The sequence below is a fragment of the Musca autumnalis genome, unplaced genomic scaffold (assembly GCF_047663935.1).
Source record: "Musca autumnalis isolate F117 unplaced genomic scaffold, ASM4766393v1 scaffold_4, whole genome shotgun sequence".
Classification (NCBI taxonomy): Eukaryota; Metazoa; Arthropoda; class Insecta; order Diptera; family Muscidae; genus Musca; species Musca autumnalis.
The window spans coordinates 121,479,000-121,499,054 of NW_027411977.1; the positions used below are offsets into that span (position 1 = coordinate 121,479,000).

At 36.8% G+C, this 20,055-nt stretch overlaps 1 protein-coding gene across 6 annotated transcripts in view; it reads right to left on the reverse strand.

The window, feature by feature from the left end:
- Pdp1 (PAR bZIP family member Pdp1) overlaps positions 1–20,055 on the reverse strand; it is a 451,297-nt gene that overhangs the window by 112,656 nt on the left and 318,586 nt on the right. The window lies entirely within an intron of this gene.

Below are 20,055 nucleotides of genomic sequence, written 5' to 3' on the forward strand. Positions count from 1 at the left end.
CTTGTTGCTGTTGCGCACGTGTATGTATTTTTTTGCTTCCAGTTTTTTTGTTGTTTTTATTGTTTGCCCTAACAAGCAGCCATCCAAACAGTCAACGTGAAAAACCAATTCTGGGAACATGTATATAGAGATGTTTGACAGCAAACAAGTTTAAGTACACGTGAGGTATCTGCTCAATTAACGCCACTTATTAATTTCATTATTGGTTGGTTGGCGGGTGTATGGATTGCTGTAATCCAATACAACAATAAGCGGATAAATGGCACTCTGGTCACGATATAAAGGCAAATTGTGTGTGTTCCATGGAAACCTTTGAAGGGAAATCAAATTCAATATGAGTGGTGGGTTTGTTGGTTTTATTTTTTTTTTATAGGCTCGTTTTGTCGAGCAATAAGAAAATTCTTGTGTGAGTCCGTTGAGCTGAACTTAGGTTCGCTTTTATATGAATGTTTAGCTGGATGATCTGCATCAATTGTCATAATATGACCTTGACAGCGATCACACAAAGCTTATATTCACCATAAACAAATATTTTCACCGTGCTGCAGTGGTAAGCACGTCCGCCTTGTACTCAGGAGGTCTGCGGTATAATCCCCGAGCAGAACATTAAAATGTTCGGCGTTGCGAAATCCCTGCAGCGTAATGTTGGCTTACATTTCCTGAGTATTTCAGCTATGAAAAACTTCTCTACAAAGTTATGTCGTAGGACACGCCGTGTGGACTAGGTCACATATCATTGAGCCTCAAAGGAATCGGCGTGCCTGAGATAAATCTTCCCTGTCACTTCGGGGATGTTGTGGGAACATATCACTCATTTACTCAAAAAATACAGTTTCGAGAAAAAAGCGTCTTAAGTTGATGAATGAAATCTGACTGCCGAACTTAAGAAGATTATTTCACAAAAATTACACATCTACTTGGTTCATCTTCCCCAAGAGCTATCCGGATATCAGTGCTAAATTTCTGTATACGATCAAACATGATTTGAAAGCTTCTAGTGCTTCATAAACACAAAACACTTTTTGTTGATTTATGCCAAACTCCTAGTAAATTAGCTGTAACTCGTTGAGATTGGGAGATATCAACATAAACATTTGACACAAGATCAAGTAAAAGACATAGAAACAAGTAAAAAAGTATCAGTCGGCTTTGCCGACAGAGATATACCCTCAGCCTGTGTATATTGAAACAATTTTTTCCCAACAAAAAAAATTTATTTACGGGATTTTAAAAATGTTGGGCGTTTGAACCGACAAAAATGTTGATTAGGATTAAAGATCAAAAGTTTTGCGGAGGAGATACTAAAAGGAATGGATCGACATTGACCGTTATGGAGGTGGATATCCAGCCACAACATATGGTGCCATAGGGGGTTTTTACACTCTTCCGGCTGTTTGCTCAAGAAGTATGGGCTTGCCCCTGAAAAAACTTTTACCATCGTAATTGAACCAGCGAATGCAAGTTACTTCAACAAAAATCAAAGTGATTTGATATCAGGTCCTAAAAAGAACTTATCCGAAATTTTGTGTGGGAGGTACCGGATGGAGTGGACAAATATAGTCCATATTTAAACCTGATCTATATCTGGTAGATATATTAGCATTTGTAAAGTATGGACCAATTCGGCCACTCCCCTCAAGGGTTATTGTACGAACAATTTTTCCGAACATTTTTGAACTTTTGTGGGGGAGGTACCTGAAGGAGTGGACCGATATGGCTTATCTTCGAACTAAGACCAAATTTTGGATCGAATCGGCAGATCCGTTCTAGAGTTATCTTGCGCTCCAACCACCTCACGCGGTGTCATAGGGTTTTTTGCAACTTTTATGCAATTTTCTCAGGAAGTATGGACTTGCCCCTAATGAAACATGTACCGTCGTATGGGGGGCAGTGAATACAAGTTGCTAAAATAAAAATCGAAGCGATTCGAGAGATGGCCCTAAACTGAACTTTTCCGAAATTTTGTTTGGGAGGTACCCGCAGGAGTAGACCGATTGAGTCCTTATTGAAACCTTATCTAAGTCTGGTACACATTTCAGGATGTGCAAAGTATGGACCAAATCGGTTACTCCCTTCAAGAGTTATCGTGCGTACAAATTTTCCGAACTTTTTCGAACTTTTGTGTGGGAGTTACCGGAAGGAGTGGACCGCTATAGCCCATCTTCGAACTTAAACTAAGTTTGGGCAAAATATTACGAAAGCCAAAATTTAAACCGAATCGGTTGATCCGTTCGAGAGTTATCGTGCGCTCCAGCCAGCCAGACAGACAGACAGACGGACGGACATTGCTCAATCGACTCCAAATTGTCTGAAACACATTTCGTCCAAACATACTTGGGGTCTAAAACCATTATTTCGATGAGGCACATTTTGCCCATATGAAAGTGTATATACCTTCGTTAGCATAAATGCTGAGGGTATAAAAATAGAAATTCCTAACTCAAAAAACGCGTTTTTTTGAGTTATGCCACTCGTTGAGTAAATGAGCGATATACACGGTGCTCTTGAACCAACTTTAAATGAAAGGAGCTTAAACCTGGGAAGTTTTTGCAGATTCTGAAACTACAATGTTCATGGATGTGAAAAATCAAAAAACAAAAAAAAATCGCCGGAGCGCTTTTTAAATAAATTGCGACTCAAGTTGGCATTTTTAGGGGTTTTTTTAGGTTTTCACGATTTTGCTTGTAAACCGCAAGTCCTATCGAAATGGGATTGGAGAAAATACTTTACCACGTAGGGGATGAGAGATACCAAGGAACGGTCCTGACCGGCTTTAACATGGCAAAGTCCAGGATTTATATCGGTCTGTCTCTCATCTCAAGTGGACACTGACCTCCCCGTGGTGTCACCTGGGGAGCTGCCTTTAACACCCGTTAAAGGTAGTGAGCTAACATGTGCCACGCGTTCACCCATAAGAACGTTAAAAACTTGGGTTTGGGCGCCGGGTTAGTAACCCTACCCTAGAAAAAGCAGCCTACTATGAAAAAACAAAAGAAAAGAAAAACAAATTCCTCTAAGGTTGACGACCCCCGCAAACGTTTTAAGGACCATGATCTGCGAATCTGCACCTGGAATGTTCGCACACTTTATAGAGACGGTGCAGTTTACGCATTGGCAGATGTACTTAAAAGGTACAAGGCCTACATTACTGCCATACAGGAAATACAATGGAATGGGAAAGGCGTCACAACAACACCTAAAGCTGACGCACTGTATTATAGCTGCCATGACATAAAGCATGAGTTTGGTTGCGGATTTGTAGTTGGTCGGAGGTTAAAGCACCTGGTCTCCAGCTTTACACCCGTGAATGAAAGACTTGCTACAATTCGAATAAAAGCAAAATTCTTCAACATCAGCTTTATTTGCGCTCATGCTCCCACTGAAGACAAGGACGAACAGACCAAAGATGTATTTTATGAGCGCTTAGAAGAAACATATGACCGTTGTCCTGCCCATGACATTCAAATTATTCTAGGCGATTTTAATGCCAAAATTGGAAAGGAAAATATCTTTGGCCCAACAGTCGGAAAATTAAGTCTCCACAATGAAACATTCTCCACAAAAAAACATGGCAGATTTAAACATCTCGTCATCCATAAGGGCACCTGGCTGTCTCCAGATCAGAAAACAAGAAATCAAATTGATCACGTTATGATAGATGGAAGACACTCATCGAGCGTGTTGGATGTTCGCTCGTTCCGAGGAGCAAACATAGACTCGGACCACTACTTAGTTGCAGCAAAGGTACGCACCCGGTTAAACTTAGCAAACAAAATACGAACAGACACAACACGAAAGTTAGACATCGGTAAGCTGCAATCACAACAGATAGCCACAGAATATTCCACTCAACTGGCCCAATTGCATAATCAAAGCACTCCACGTCCCGATAACATATCAGCACAAAGGCAAAGTTTTGCCCATTCCATGCAAACATACTTGGATACCAGAGACCTCCACCGAGGTATCCATGGTATGACCAGGAGTGTCGTGCTGCTACCGAAGAGAAAAATGGTATCGGGAGAAAAGGAGAGAGGAGAAACGTCTTTTCCGCAGAAAAAATAGAGAAATGGAAAAACTAGAATGCGAAAAAATCGAGATGTACAGGAGCCAGAATGAAGTCCGAAAATTCTACCAAAGAGTGAAGCATCAAACTGATGGCTTTGGTAAAGGCACCTCCTGTAGAGACCAGCAAGGTAATTTGGTAACTGATACAGATAGTGTGCTCAGGATATGGAAAGATCATTTTTCAAACCTGTTGTTATCCAGCGAAGACGACGAAGATGACACAGATCCAATCCCAGAAGATGGTATTGAATGTATAGCGCCCAGCCAAGATGAGGTAAAGACAGCAATAAACCGGCTGAAGAATAATAAGGCAGCAGGAGCCGATAGCTGTTCAAAACCGGAGGCGACACGCTAATAAGGTGTATTCATCAGCTAGTTAGCACCATCTGGCAGAAAGAACGAGTACCCGACGATTGGAACCTGAGTATCCTGTGCCCCGTCCATAAGAAAGGAAATAAGACTGTATGCTCTAACTATAGCGGCATAAGTCTACTCCCGATTGCTTACAAGATCGTGTCAGGGATATTGTGCGAACGATGGTCAACGAGATAATTGGGCCATACCAATGCGGCTTTAGACCTGGCAAGTCCACCATTGACCAGATATTTACCCTGCGGCAAATCCTGGAGAAGACCCAGGAGATGCAGATCGACACCTACCACCTCTTTGTCGATTATAAAGCAGCCTTCGACAGCCCACTACGTTCAAAGGTATTCCAAGCAATGTCTGAATTTGGTATCCCCGCAAAGCTCATTCGGCTTTGTAAAATGACTTTAACTGACACGAGATCCTCAGTTAAAATAGGAAAGAACCTCTCCGAAGAGTTTTGTACCAAAAGAGGTTTCAGGCAAGGAGACATCCTCTCGTGTGATCTCTTCAACATCCTGCTGGAAGAGGTTATTCGAGAGGCAAACGTCAAAAGAAGTGGCACAATCTACACCAATAGCCACATGTTACTTGCTTATGCTGATAATATAGACATCATGGGACGATCAGTAAAAGAAAAGCTTCATAGCCACATTATCACAGCGAAATGGCTGAAAATTGGTATTTAGGATCTTTGGGGGCTACAAAACTTTCTTTCAGAAATTTTTCAGTATAAATCCACGCATTTAATGGTACCGGCCGAATTTCAATATTTTGAAGGTGGTTGCCACTTTATCTTCCCGAAATGGCTGAAAAGTGGTATTTAGTCTTCTTTGGGTTTACGCAGACATTTGTCCCGTACAGGTCCACGTTATGATATAGCCCCTTAGAAAGGAATCTACGGATTTTCGGTATTTTAAGAGTTTTAGCCGCATTATCTTACCAAAATGTCGAAAATTTGGTCTTTGGTCTTCTTTGAGGCTACCAAACTTTAACCCAGAAATTTGTCCAGTACAGGTCTACGTTTTGATATAGCCCCTTAGAACGGTACCTCCGGACTTTCGGTATTTTAATAGTTTTAGCCACATTAACTTACCAAATGTAGGTGTTGTTTTTGTAGCAGCATTAATCCTACGTAGAAGCATAGGTTTGATGCTGGGTTGGCGGCCGCTGGCCGAAACACTATGCTTTCGGATCAATCCGGTACGAAGAAACCGCTGCCGAAGGGAATGTCGGAAATTTGGTCTTTGGGTTTCTTTGGGGGATACAAAACTTTAGTCCAGAAATTTTTCAGTATAGGTCCAGGCTTGGATAAAGCCACCATAAAATGGTACCGCCCGACTTTCAATATTTTAAAGGTGATAGCCACATAATCTAACCGAAATGGCGGACATTTGGTCTTCTTTGGATGCTACGAAACTTTCCCCCAGAAATTTGACGGTATAGGTCCACGCTTTTATATAGACACCCAAGAACGCTACCTCCCGAGATTTGTAGGTATAGGTCAGAATTTTGACATAGCCACCATCGAATGTTACCTTCAGATTTTCGGTATTGTTAAGGTTTTATATTTGGCCATTCTTTGCCCATGTTTTTAACCCTAGACGCACCGCACTTAGTTGCTTAGCATTGTCTTGGCATACCGTAATTTGTTAGCTATTTCGTTCACCCTACTCCCAGCATATTCTGGTACCCATATAATGTGCCCGAAGCCACAAATAGTACGGTCGCAAGCTTAATTAAAAAAAATGAAACAAAAAAATGTTGAGTGTGATGATATTTCTCTGAAAATTGATATATGGTAACATGGGGCGCCTTCGCCACTGGGGCGGCTACGCCAGCGCCGATTTTCTCGCAAAATACAAGTGCTAGAAAAAATCCGTTAAAAGCAAAATTGTCAGTTTAATAAAGATCTATCTTCTCCCAAAAGTTGGCAGTTGTGTCATAGGCATGATAGCGGAAGCACGCGGTTTTGTGTTTTCAGGGTATTGGGAAAAATAATTATGGTAGGTATTTTTTGTGATATCTTCTTTACCTTTTATACCGTTAGAAGACAACTACTGAAGAATATAAATCCCAATAATTCGCATGAAAAAAGCAATTGTAAATGTCAATATATTAATATTATGAAATATGTAAGGGGTGGGCGCCTACGCCATGATAGGGGCGTGGTGGGTTAATGTTAGAAATTGGTCATGTTTAACTTAAATTATTTATACCATAGATCTACCACACTATAATATGAAGTTAAAATCAAATATTATCCTAAACGTATCTTGTTTTAGTTATGTTATGATTTTTGTACCTAAATTCAAGGCACCTACTTCAATTAACCGCTAGAATCGGTTACTTTTTGTGAATTTTAAAATAATTTTTGATTATTCAATAGAAAACATGTTCCTTTTTCGCATATTGTTGATATTTAAGAAAGAAGTATGGTAAATTAAAGTTTTAGAGTCCGTTGGAGAATGTTCAATATCGATGGCGAAGCTGCCCCATGGGTGGGGAGGCTTCGCCACTTTTTACACATTTTGTAAATTTTCAAAAATAATATTTTAAAAACAAAATTATAACCATTTATATATCAAAACTTATAGTCAAGATATGCTAATATTTGTTCCAAAAATTGTATTTGAAAAAACTTTAACGGTGTCGGTATGAGAACATTTTGAACAAAAACGTGGCGAAGGCGCCCCATGTTACCATACATATTTTCCGAAATTTTCACAAGAAAATTTTTGAATTCAGCGGGTTTAAATTGGTTACACCTTCACCAGCCATTTTGTTCAGTAGGGTTGTGGAGTTTACGGAAGTATGGTCTTGCCCAAGAAAAAAATCAGTATCACAAATATTATATCGTTGTATCGGGAATGATGATGCCAAATCCAGATGATTACAATGACTGCGTAACCAGAATAAGGTGAGAATAGTAGTAAACCGACTGAAGAATTATAAGGCAAAAGCGATGGTGGGTTATAAGCCGAGCTGTTTTAGATCGAAGGTTACTAGCTGAGAATGCAAAACTTGTACATAGGGAATGATTTGAGCTTCCGAACTATATATCCCGTTCGCAACAAATGAGACAATAACTTATTTTCCAACTTCAGTCTCCTGCAACAGCTAATACAGAGATGCGTAATTGTAGAGAATAATTTAAACTATAAATCATATGGTCAAGGAAATAATTGGACCATATCAATGCAACTATAAACCTGGCAAATATTCCGGTCTTGACGTAGATGTTGGTTTTAATTATTGCATTTTCTTCATTTTATAGCTAATGACAGTTTATTTTACACATATTTTTGCTCACGAAGTAGTGAATTGAGCAGTAGATTTCTAAATTTATATTATAAATATTTTATATGACAGAAGGAGAGAGAGAGAGAATTAGTCGTCTTTCAATTAATGCGACGAACCTGAATATACGCTTAACAAATGCCCATCGTGTTGAATACAATATTTATTTTCAACAATTTCATGATAATTTGGATGGAAAAATACAGTCTAGCAAACAGCTAGTCGTCATTCAATTGCCAAGCATCGGAGAGTTAGCATTGCTAAATGATATTTTCCTATAACAAGTACCCTCAAATTGAAATACGTTCTATTGCAAGTAAGCAAAATAAACAAGCTCAGTTTTTTTGTGTTGGATTTTATATTCGATCAAAAATAAACACACACACACATCCATTTCTTCTCTTAACTCAGTGACTCTCTGTGTGCCGTTCACATATGAATGGAATAGTTTGTTACGAGAAAACAAAAAAATATGCCAGCCACTGCAGCTCCAAAGGTATTTTTACCCCAACACGAGCAGTCTGTCTGTTGAAATAAATGGATAAACAGTTAGGGTATACTTTGGCCTGTATGCGTGTGTTTGTGATAGTACGGTGCATTGCACGTTGGTATTGCGCAAATGTGGTCACGTGGATCTCAGTATGACCCAAAGCCCACTGTTTAGCAGTGTTCTAAGCACGTGTTGGTGACACACACTCAAAGTCAGCCAGTGAACAACTAAACAAACGTATAGGAGAATCAACAAGAAGAGAAAAAGCTAAAAAAAAAAACAAAAACCAAAAACAAATTGTACAAAAATGACGTTGTTCGTATTGACTGCGAAAAACATCAGTCAAATGCATTGCTTGTATGTATGAGTTATTCCGTATTGAAGATGGGGATATACTATTTATAGTTTCATATATTTTTGGTATTCTTGCTAATTCTTGTATTTAAATACATATGTTTTCAACAATTATTTGTATGCAATTATTATTTCATCAATATTGATTTTTGTACAACATTTTTTCAATTACTTACGGATATTTGATATAATCGTATCAACGTTTCAACTTACCTAAAAATAAGAAAATAGAGAAAATGTTAGTTAAAAACACATTGATATAAAATTAAAGACATGTTGTAGTGTTTTCAATATTTTAGCAATTGAAATAAAAAGTAATACAAACATGTTATCATATTTTAAGCCTTATAGCGAAAACGAGCCGCCTCTTCACTGCATGTTCTACAGTAAAACACGAATGTAGTAAAGCATTCATAATTTATGTTGTGTTGTGGACTTCATACTTTTTTCATTTAGTGTACATGCTACACACACATACTATATAGATAGATAGGTAGATATTGAAGTCACTACCGCAGCTAACAATTTTTTTCGAGGGCTCTGATTTCCGATTTTTTCTGAGATTTTCGGAATATTTTTTTTAGAAATTTCTCTAATATTTTTCTAGAAATTGGACCGATTTTCTGTAGTGTAGTGAGAATGAATGAACTTTTGCCTACTAATTCCTAAAATAACACTCATTCCATTTTATTATAAAAAAGGTTCCGCGCAAACAACTTAGAATTTTTTTTTTTTTGAAAAACTATGAAATGAATAACAATTTTTTTTGCTAAAAAAATATTTCCTTTTGCAAGAATGATAACATTTTGCCTATTAATGACTAAAATAACTTTTATTTCACATAAAGATTGGAAGAGGTCCCGCACAAACCATTTTTAATTTTTATGATATATGAAATAATGTTATATATAACATAAAATGATATATATGTACATATGTAATAATACAACGACAAAATAGTGAGAAACCAACGGTTATGTCATTTCCGTTATATCATTTCGGTTATGTCGTGTGCCCCTATACCTTGTTTTCAATTAAATATCTGCTTATGGTGACTTCAAAAATGGTCAAAAGTTCAGAAAACGTTAAAAGCTTTTTGTGCTTTTGCTTTTTTTTTTTGAATCACTTTATAATTAAGATTTTTCGTAATCTTATGCAGAAACTAATCACCTTATGATACAAGGATATGCGGTTGTAAAAAGTCATAACCCTATCTTCCATACATAGCGCATTAAGAAGAAATTGATTCTGATTGGGATTTGTTTCTGTAAAGACCAACATGTGTTGTGTCAATTTCAAAGGCATCACACATTGGGAAAAAATGCAGATCTAAGGTGTAGAAAATAAGTCAACTTTTTGATATAGCCCCAATAGGGCAGTACTGCCCGATTTTCGGTATTTTGAAGATTGTGGCTTCAATATCCCACCGAAATGGTTAGAATTTTGTATTTAGTCATCGTTGGGGTTACAAAAATTTTCACCTGAAATTTCGCGGCATAGGTCGACGTCTTCTAATAGCCCCCATAGAAATGTACCTTATGATTTTCGGTATTTTGAAGGTGTGACCTCACTATCGTTCCGAAATGGCTGAAATGTGATTTGAATACACATACATAATTTATGGTGGATGGTATAATAATAGTTCAAAAACGCCCCATTCTGCACTTTTTAGTAATAAAAACTTGTATTGACCAGTTGGTTTGGAGACGCAACACTGCACAGGGCGCACTGTAGTTCCGCCCGTGGAAAAAAATCGAAAAATTTATGTCGACAAATTTGATTGCGATTGAAATAAATATTCTCTACACACATTAAATTTTTATTGTCTAGTATTATTTTTGCCAATTTATAGCGGTAATATGCCAAGTTAAGTCGAAGAAATTGAGATTTGTATGTGGTACCTTAAAAACGAAAAAAAGATCCGCAAAGCATTCGTAGCTTATGAGCGAAATAATAAAAAAATCAAGAGGTAAATGTACAATTTCCAAAATGAAACTTATAGTTGATGATATAGAAAATATTCTTACGAAAAAAACAAATTCAAAATTCGTTTTCTAATTTCCTTAAAATAAATTCTTTTTAAATGACTTTTTATTATATTCTAATGTTGGCGCTGTAAGGACAAACAAAAACACATTCAGAAAATCAAGTCCATATTTTTTAAATACAGGGGAAAGTCTCTAGTTTATGATAAAAAGAAATTCAGCTTCCACCATCTGCCACCTGTAAGTTATTCCCCTTATACCACGCCTGTAAAATCGCCAAAAATCCGAAAATCGGGAGGTACGTTTATATTTGAGCTATACTGAAACGTGGACCTTTATTGAACATTTTTTGGAAAGAAGGTATGGTGTTCCCTCGGAACTTAAAATGCAAATTTACAGCCAAATCGGTTGGAAAATTTGACTAAAATCGTCAAAATACCGAATATCGGGAGGTACGTTTATTTGGGAGCTATACCTAAACTTAGGCCTATATTGAACATTTCTTGCAAGGTGGCATGCTGTTCCCTCAGAACACAAAATGCAAAATTACAGCCAAATCGACTGGAAAATTTGGCTAAAATCGTCAAAATATAAAAAATCGGGGGTACCTTTATATGGCGGATACACCCAAGTGTGGACCTACATCCATTAAATTTGTTTTTCACCCTGTTGGGCTCGTTATAAAACAATGCTTAAAATTTCGAGGCGTTAACTCGATTATAACTATTTTTCCTTTCCATACAAGTGGGACACCCGTGGGGCGATGTTTTCTTATCTATTATTATGTGATCAATTACAAGTGATATCTGATGTTATTTATCAAAATTTTTCCCATAATCATAGTTTTATTTGAACCAAAATTAAAAAAAAAATCCCTTCCCGAATTGGCATATTTCCTAAAAATTTCTATAAAAGCAAAAGTCGCCGGAAGTCGTATGTAAAAGTTTATGACGTTATTCTAGACAGGATACATAAAAAATTTGAAAAAATAAAGCTAAACTAGACTAATTTCCATAACAATCCCCATTTTAATTGAAGTAATTAAAAAAATGGACCTTACATTAATTTAGCACGAAACATGTAAATTTAAATAACTTTTGGGTTATAAGACTATTTTATTTATTTACGCAATATCAAAAATATAAAAGATTCCACAAAAATATATTCACAGAATGCACACTTCTATCGCAATTTTACAGGCAAAAAATTTCATCGTTAACGTTGTAAAAAATATCTATTTCAAATATACCGTTATTCCGTACTGACTAACTTTTTCTAATTATTACGTATGCCACTTTAGTTCAATCTGTACTAACGTTTCATAGTTTCTTTCAAATCCATTTTTTATTTTCTGCACGCTAGATCGGTATTTTTTTCCACTGTCTGTCAGTGCCCAAGTATTTTTGCCATTTTTTTTTTTTCAAAAAATCTAAACTTTTCTTCGATTTATTCCATATTTTTTTTTCCGAAATCGGACCGATTTTCTTCACAAAATCGAAATTTTCCACCGAATTTTCCAGAAGTTATTTCCGAATTCTGTCAGAAAATCTAATTTTTTTCTCCGAATTTACTTCCGATTTCGGACCGAATTCGTCGCGAAACTCTAATTTTTTTAGAATTTCCTTAGAAAATTCATTCCATCCATACAACTTTCGTACAGAATTCGGCATTAGAATCGGAAAAATTTTCAGACATTCTGTCCGTATTCGGCAAAAAATGTTAGCTGGGTACTGTATGGACATCAAACGTGTTAACCTGTGGCAAAATAATTTCCATTTGATCCACAACTCACACCATTTCTTCATTCATAGATGGCCGTATCAACCAACGATGGTCTCTATCATCACATGTTAGAATAATGATACGCACGTTTTTTGGACACAAGATGCGAATGGTATTATAAATTCAAACTAAATGGAATCCACCAGACAATAATACCTTAACACGTTGCTGAATGCATAGTTTAAGAGGATATGAAGACATATCGGATGTCCAGATTGTATGTTAATGAAGAGGAGAGATGCGTTTCATTGACTTAGTTATTTTAGTGTTAACAGCATTATTTGTGAGAATGGAAAAGTTTGTTTAAATAACACTGTGCTACACCTCACTAATGGAGTCCATTGAAGCCGGAAATACCTTTGGTTTTTAGGTCACTTCACAAAGGAATTTTATGATGGTGAAAATAGAGAAAAACTGGGTTTCTTAGATTTTCAACTTTAAACTTCATATATTCTGTTTCTCACAACGGAATTTTTCTTTAAGATAGTCGAGTATTACCTTTTAAACCAGCCATATATTTTTATAATCGGTTAACAAATGGGTTGAAGTGTGAAAAACGCATGAAAAATGGCTACGTAGAAATTAACAAACAATATAAGTAGGGTAAATGCACCAATAGTCGGCCCTTTAACTTTTTTTCATTTTTAAACTGGTGTCACAGGTTATGGGAATATAATTTTACTGTAAATATTTAATTTTACACATCACTAAAGGGTTGTGTTTCAGAATTTATAAACTTGTTTTTATTAATTATTTAATAAGTATTGCCAATTTGCATTTTTCCCAAAAACACCCTATGTTCTAATAGTCGGCATGCATGTTCCTAAGTTCGGCCACAGATGTTCCAATAGTCGGCACCCCTTTTACCGTTGTAGAAAAAAGAAGAAACTTAAAAAAATAAGAATTTATTTCGACTAAAAACCTACATAAATATATTTATATCAATTAATAAAACTTAAATCTGACAAATTCATTTACATTAATACACCTTACAAATATAACAAGAAATTAATCATTTTAACATTTATATTTATTGAATTGAAATTTATTTCCCCATATCTCTCATTTACCAGAAGAGTGGCAAATCTCAAAAAATCAAGATACGAGAAAAACACGTTTTAAGTTGGAAATGGAAATTTGACTACCCAACTTAAAAAGGTTATTACAGGAAAAATAAAATAACTACTTAGATTATATTTTGCAAAGAGTTAGCCAGATATCAGTGCTTAATTTCTGTGCAAGATATATCATGATTTGAAGTGTTGTAGTGCACCATACACTTAAAAGCCTGAACTTTCGGAACGACCTCCGCTGGACCTCCGACCAACCTCCTCCGAACTTCGAAACTACCTCCTTAGGACCTCTGACCACCCTCCTCCGAACTTCGGAACTACCTCCACTGGACCACCGACCACCCTGCTCCGAACTTCGGAATTACCTCGTCTGGACCTCTGACCACCCTCCTCCAAACTTCGGAACCACCCTCCACCGAACTTCGGAACTACCTCGTCTGGACCTGCGACCACCCACCTCCGAACATCGGAACTACCTCCTTCGGACCTCCGAACACCCTCCTTCGAACTTTGGAACTACCTCCTCTGGACCTCCTACCGTCCTCCTCCGAACTTCGGAACTACCTCCTCTGAACCTCCGAGCATCCTCCTCCGAACTTCGGAAGTACCTCCTCTGGACCGCCTATCACCCATCTTCGAACTTCGGGATAGCCACCTCTGAACCTCCGCACAACTTGCTCTTTTCACATTCAGTCCACAGGAATATTAAAACCTGCGCGCTACTACACACGCAAAAACACACAAACGGCAAAAAAATATGTTTCACTCGATTTTAATATACGAACAAGTAAGAAAAGCGTTAAGTTCGGTCGGGCCGAACTTTTTATACCCTCCACCACAAATTTCAGCCATTTCGGTGGATTAATGTGGCCACAACCTTCAAAATACCGAAATTCGGAAGGTACCGTTCTATGGGGGCTATATGATGGCGTGGACCTATACCTACAAATTTCTGGGGGAAAGTTTTATACGCCTAAAGAAAACTAAATACCAAATTTCAGCCATCTCGGTGTGATAATGAGGCTAAAACGTTCAAAATATCGAAAATCGGGAGATATTGTATTATGGGGGCTATATCAACACGTGGACCTATATAAACATTTTATGATAGAAATGTTTCTGAGCCTCTGGAAACACAAAATACAAAGTTACAACCGATTCTTTGGTCAAAAGGGTCAAATACATTCAAAATATATTAAAATGACGCGTACTTTATAAGGGGCCTTATATGGGGGCTATATCAAAACGTGGACCTATATAACCCAACTTTGGTAGGAATGTTTTCTGACCTCTGAAGACACAAAATACCAAATTACAACCAATTCTGTGGTCAAATGGGTCTAATACATTCAAAATATATTAAAATGACGCGTACTTTATATGGGGCCTTATATGGGGGCTATACCAAAACGTGGACCTATATAACCCAACTTTGGTAGGAATATTTTTTGGCCTCTGGAGACACAAAGTACCAAATTACAATCAATTCGGTGGTAAAATGGGCCAAATATCTTAAAAATTCCTACAAACGACGACGCGTCACGCGTCATTTTGTATGGGGGCTATACGAAAGCGTGGACCTACATAGCCCGTTTTCAATACCAAAAGTCCTACGTAAATATAACATATTTTCCCAAAATTTCATCAACCTACGTCAATCCGTTCGGACGCTAGAGTGATTTCCACAGACGGACAGACGGACAGACAGACAGACGGACAGACGGACGGACATGGCTATATCGATGTAGAATTGCACGCTGATCAAGAATATATATACTTTGTGGGGTCTACAATGATTATTTCGAGTAGTTACAAACGTAGTGACAAACTTAATATACCCCCATCCTATGGTGGAGGGTATAATAAACTCGTACTCTATTTCGAGTATTTTCACTCGCACTCTTATTTTGAAACTACGAGACAAAAAATACATATCTATTGAATTTTTATTGGTGGCCGACGTTAGGAACCATGTAAATACTGGCATGTTCTAATAGTCGGCATACCTATGCCGACTATTGGAACAACTGTGATTTTATTGTTCCTATTGTCGGCATACCATAAATACGACGAATTCGAATTTTTTATAAACATTTATCACTTCTGCCTTATTAGTTTTAGTAATATATAATATGGCAGTCACTCATTTCAAAACAAGATATGAATTAATAGGATTTTTTACTTACTTTACTTTTATTTATAAACTAACAAATTTCTTAAAAAATGCACTTTAACACGTGTTGACAAATCAGTACCGTTAGAAACGACTATAAATCTTAAAATACCGTTCCCAGGACCATGAAAAATTTTATAGATGGAGAAGGGAATATATTTTATGTAAATGTAATCTTATTTGACTATATAAATAACGGTATTCTTATTTATTCGTATTTATATACAAATGTGGCCGAATACTGGAACCGGCCAACAATAGGAGCGTTTACCCTATTTATTATTGCGAAAAAAGGAAATTAAGTAAGCTTTCGAAAAAGGCAGAAAACTATAAAATCGCTTAAAGAATAGTTTCTGTTAAGTCTTTTTTGTTAAAAATTCTGTATTTCTTTACATTCGACAACCTGTGCGTATGGTTGTTATTATAATATTTATAATTAACAACCATAATACGTCCTGGGTTCCAAGGTTAAGAAATTCAAAATATTCAAAAAAAAAACCAAAATTTTGGAACCCTAGGGCGTGTGCTTGTTATTAATTAGAAATATTATAATAACAACCATGCGCAGTGTTAAGAAATAAAAAAATATTAAAGAAAAACTATTTACTTTTAAACCTATTTAATTGTTTTTCTCATCATCAAAAGCTTACTTGATTTACATTTTTCATTTGTAACATCTATTTTTGATCAGCATAAAATTCTAAGTCGATATTACCAGTTCGACTGTTGAAATCAAGATACGAAGTTTTAAAGTTTACAGCTATACAAGTTTATATTACTCATAGGACGTTTGGCTTGAAAATGCGTTATATCGGTCCACATACTTCTTGATATAGCCCCAATAGAACGGTACTCCAGATTTTCGGTATTTTGAAGGTTTCACCCATATCAGTCCTCCCAATTTTCGGTATTTTGAAGGTTGTGGCCTCATTAACTTACCGAAATAGCTGAAATTTACTACTAAGTCTTCGTTGAGCTATAAAACTTTCCCCCAAAAATGTGTCAGTACAGGTCCACGTTTTCATATAACCTCCATAGAACGGTACCATTCGATGTTCGTTATTTTCACAGTTCTAGCTCATTAGGACACCGAAATGCCTGAAGAAACTTTCCCCCAGAAATTTGTTGTTATAGGTAAACATTTTAATATAGCCCCCATAGAACTGTACCGGCCAATTTTCCGTATTTTCAATGTACTTGTTTCGTTATCACAATGAAATGGCTGAAAATTGGTATTTTGACTTCTTTGGGACAGCATAAATTTGTCTCTGATATTTGTCGGTGCAGGTCCATGTTTTGATAGTAACCCCATATAACGCTACCTTCCGATTTTCGGTATTTAAAAGGTTTTATCTAACCAAATTAACTGAAATTTAGTCTTCTTTGGGCCACTAAACTTTTCCACGTTCTAATATAGTGTCCATAGAACGGTGCCTTCCTACTCTGTATTGTAAAGTAAGTCTTCTTTGGGACAACAAGACTTTCCCCCAGTAATTTGTCAGTACGGGTCCATGTTTTGATATAGCCCCCATAGAATGGTACCTTCAGATTTTCGGTATTTTAATGGTTTTAGCCTCATTATACGAGTAATACTGAAATAGCCGAAATTTGGTATTTAGTCTTTCTTCATTGTGGCTACAAAACATTTTTCAGAAATTTTTCAGTACATGTCCACTAGGGTGGTTCTAAAAAATCGATGTCGGACTTTTTTTAGGCGGTACCCTAAAAAAGATTACCAAAGATTGAATCAGAATATGTTAATACGTGCCACTGGGGCCTCAAAATTTACATGGGCCCTATATACAGCTAATATTAAAATCCGAGCCGATTTTCACAATTTGTGTAGGATTAATCTTCTAGCCACAACAACGAACTAGTATTTTTTCATCGATTAGACAATACATGTGACCTGTAGAGCGATTTCGTGAAAATTCGCTTTTGGTCCCATACAAATTACCCCTGTGTCACGTGTTAACGTTCTTAGATCCAGCCCAATCTGACAATCGCTCAAAAAAGGCTCTTGACGATTGGTGCAAAGAAATTGTGAATAAATATAATAACGGTGCTTCAAACGATGTTTAAAAGATCGTCACAGACGACGAATCTTGGATCTATGCGTTAGATGTGGCAAAAAATCGATGGCACTACTGATAGTATCGATTATTTCTTTAAAAATTCAATATCGATAGATAGTTTTGTCTATCGATATTATCGGATTAAAAGCCCCCAACCTAAAATCTACTGAAATTAATAGAAATTTCACGGTTCTTCGGTTTTGTAGATGTGAGAAAGTATGTCCGTGTTCACACGTACATATTTGTCGGAAAAGTAAATTATATTTTTGTGTATTTTTATTAAATAAAAGCAATTGTTTTTTCTCCTTTATATTTCTGTGAAGTATTTTTGAAAAATTTCAACAACAGAATAGACATCTCCACCATTTTTATTTACAAACTAATGGTTATGAGAAATTAACGATAATATCGATAGATATCGATCTTTTGAAATTATATATCGAAAATATCTAAAGTTGGGAATATCGATAGTTTGCCAGCTCTACTATGCGTATGAGCGCGAACAAAAACACCAATCGACCATGTGGGTCTTGAAAGTCTAGCCAAATCCTACAAAAATTATTCATGGAAGAAGCACTTCGCAGCAAATGGTCGCCTGTTTCTTCAACTAAACTGACCATGTGGTTACTATAAGGCTTAAGGAACGTAGGACGGTTAATTCTAAATGGTACTCTAAAATTTGTTGCCAGAATTCTTCGGAGAAATTATAAAAAACGAACACCATGACAATGCCAGCTCTCTCACATCGATTCGAACCAGCACCTTTTTGACCGGACAAAACATAGAATTGTTGGGTCATCCCCCGTACAGCCCTGGCTTGGCACCCAATGACTTCATCTGATTCCCGCACATCAATTTTCAGAATTTTATGGCCATTTTTGCACATTCCAAAAAAAATGTGGATTAGGATTAAAGTTTAAAAGTATTGCAGAGGAGGTACTTAAAGGAATGGACCGACTTGGTCCATTATGGAAGTGGATCATATTTTGGGAGTCATATCTTTTCGATAGATATCGCGCCCACTAGTCATTTCAGTGGGTCAGCGTATAACTTTTGGACCAATATGCCGGGAATCATGGACTTGTCCACGGAAAACATAATATCGCTGTAAACAGGACCACAGCAAACAGCATCGGTATACATTTCTAAAGGATCTTCGAACAGATCCTAAAATGCACTTAGACACAAATGTTAAACCTTTGTGGGGGAGGTACCCTAAGGAGAGGATCGATAATGGACCATTTTAAAAGATAAACTAAATTTGGACAAAAGTGTTAGGAGATCCAAAGTTGGACCAAATCGGTTGCCTCTTTCAAGAGATGTTTTGCATACCATTTTATTGACATTTTTTAAATATTGTTAAAAAGTACAGAAAGTTGTGGACCGGTATTGCCCATCTTCGAACAGAAAATAAGTTTGGACAAAATAATATGACGAAGACCAAATTTTGGACCACATCGGTTCATCAGTTCGAGAGTTATCGTGCTGCCATTGGGGTTTGTTACACCTTTCGGGCTGTTTTCTCAAGAAGTATGGACTTGCCGCAGAAAAAGCTTTTACCGTCTTAATTGAGGCAGCGAATGCAAGTTGTTTAAAAAAATCAAAGTGATTCCAGAGCAGGTCTTAAAGTTATCCATAATTTTGTGTGGAAGGTACGAGAAGAATTGGACAAATATAGTCCATTTTCGAACCTGATCTATGTCTGGTAGATATATTCCCATCAAGAGTTATCGTGCGCACAATTTTTCCGAACATTTTTGAATTGTTGTGGGGAGGTACCGGAAGGAGTGGACCGGTTTTGCCAATTTTCGAACTGAAACTAAGTTTGAACAAAATATGACAAAGACCAAATATTGGACCAAATCGTTTGATCCATTCGAAAGAGCACCAGTCAATACATAGTCATAGGGTTTTTTTTGCATCTTTCAGGCTATTTTCTCAGGAAGTATGGACTTGCCCTTAATGAAACTTGTACCGTCGTGTGAAGGGCAGTGAATACAAGTTGTTACAACAAAAATCAAAGCGATTCGATAGCAGGTCCTAAACTGAACTTTTCCGAAATTTTGTGTGGGAAGTACCCGGAGAAGTGGACCGATATAACCCATCTTCGAACTTAAACTAAGTTTGGCCAAAATATTACGAAAGCCAAAGCTTGGACCGAATCTGTTGATCCGTTCGAGAGTTATCGTGCGCTCCAGCCAGCCAGACAGGCGGTCATGGCTAAATCAACTCCAAATTGTCGGAAACGGATTTCGTTCAAACATACTTGAAATCTAAAACCATTATTTCGATGAGGCACATTTTGCCCGTATGAAAGTGTATATACCCTCGTTAGCAGACATGCTAAGGGTTTAAAAACTATAAAACTATTTTTTTTTTTTTTTTTTGG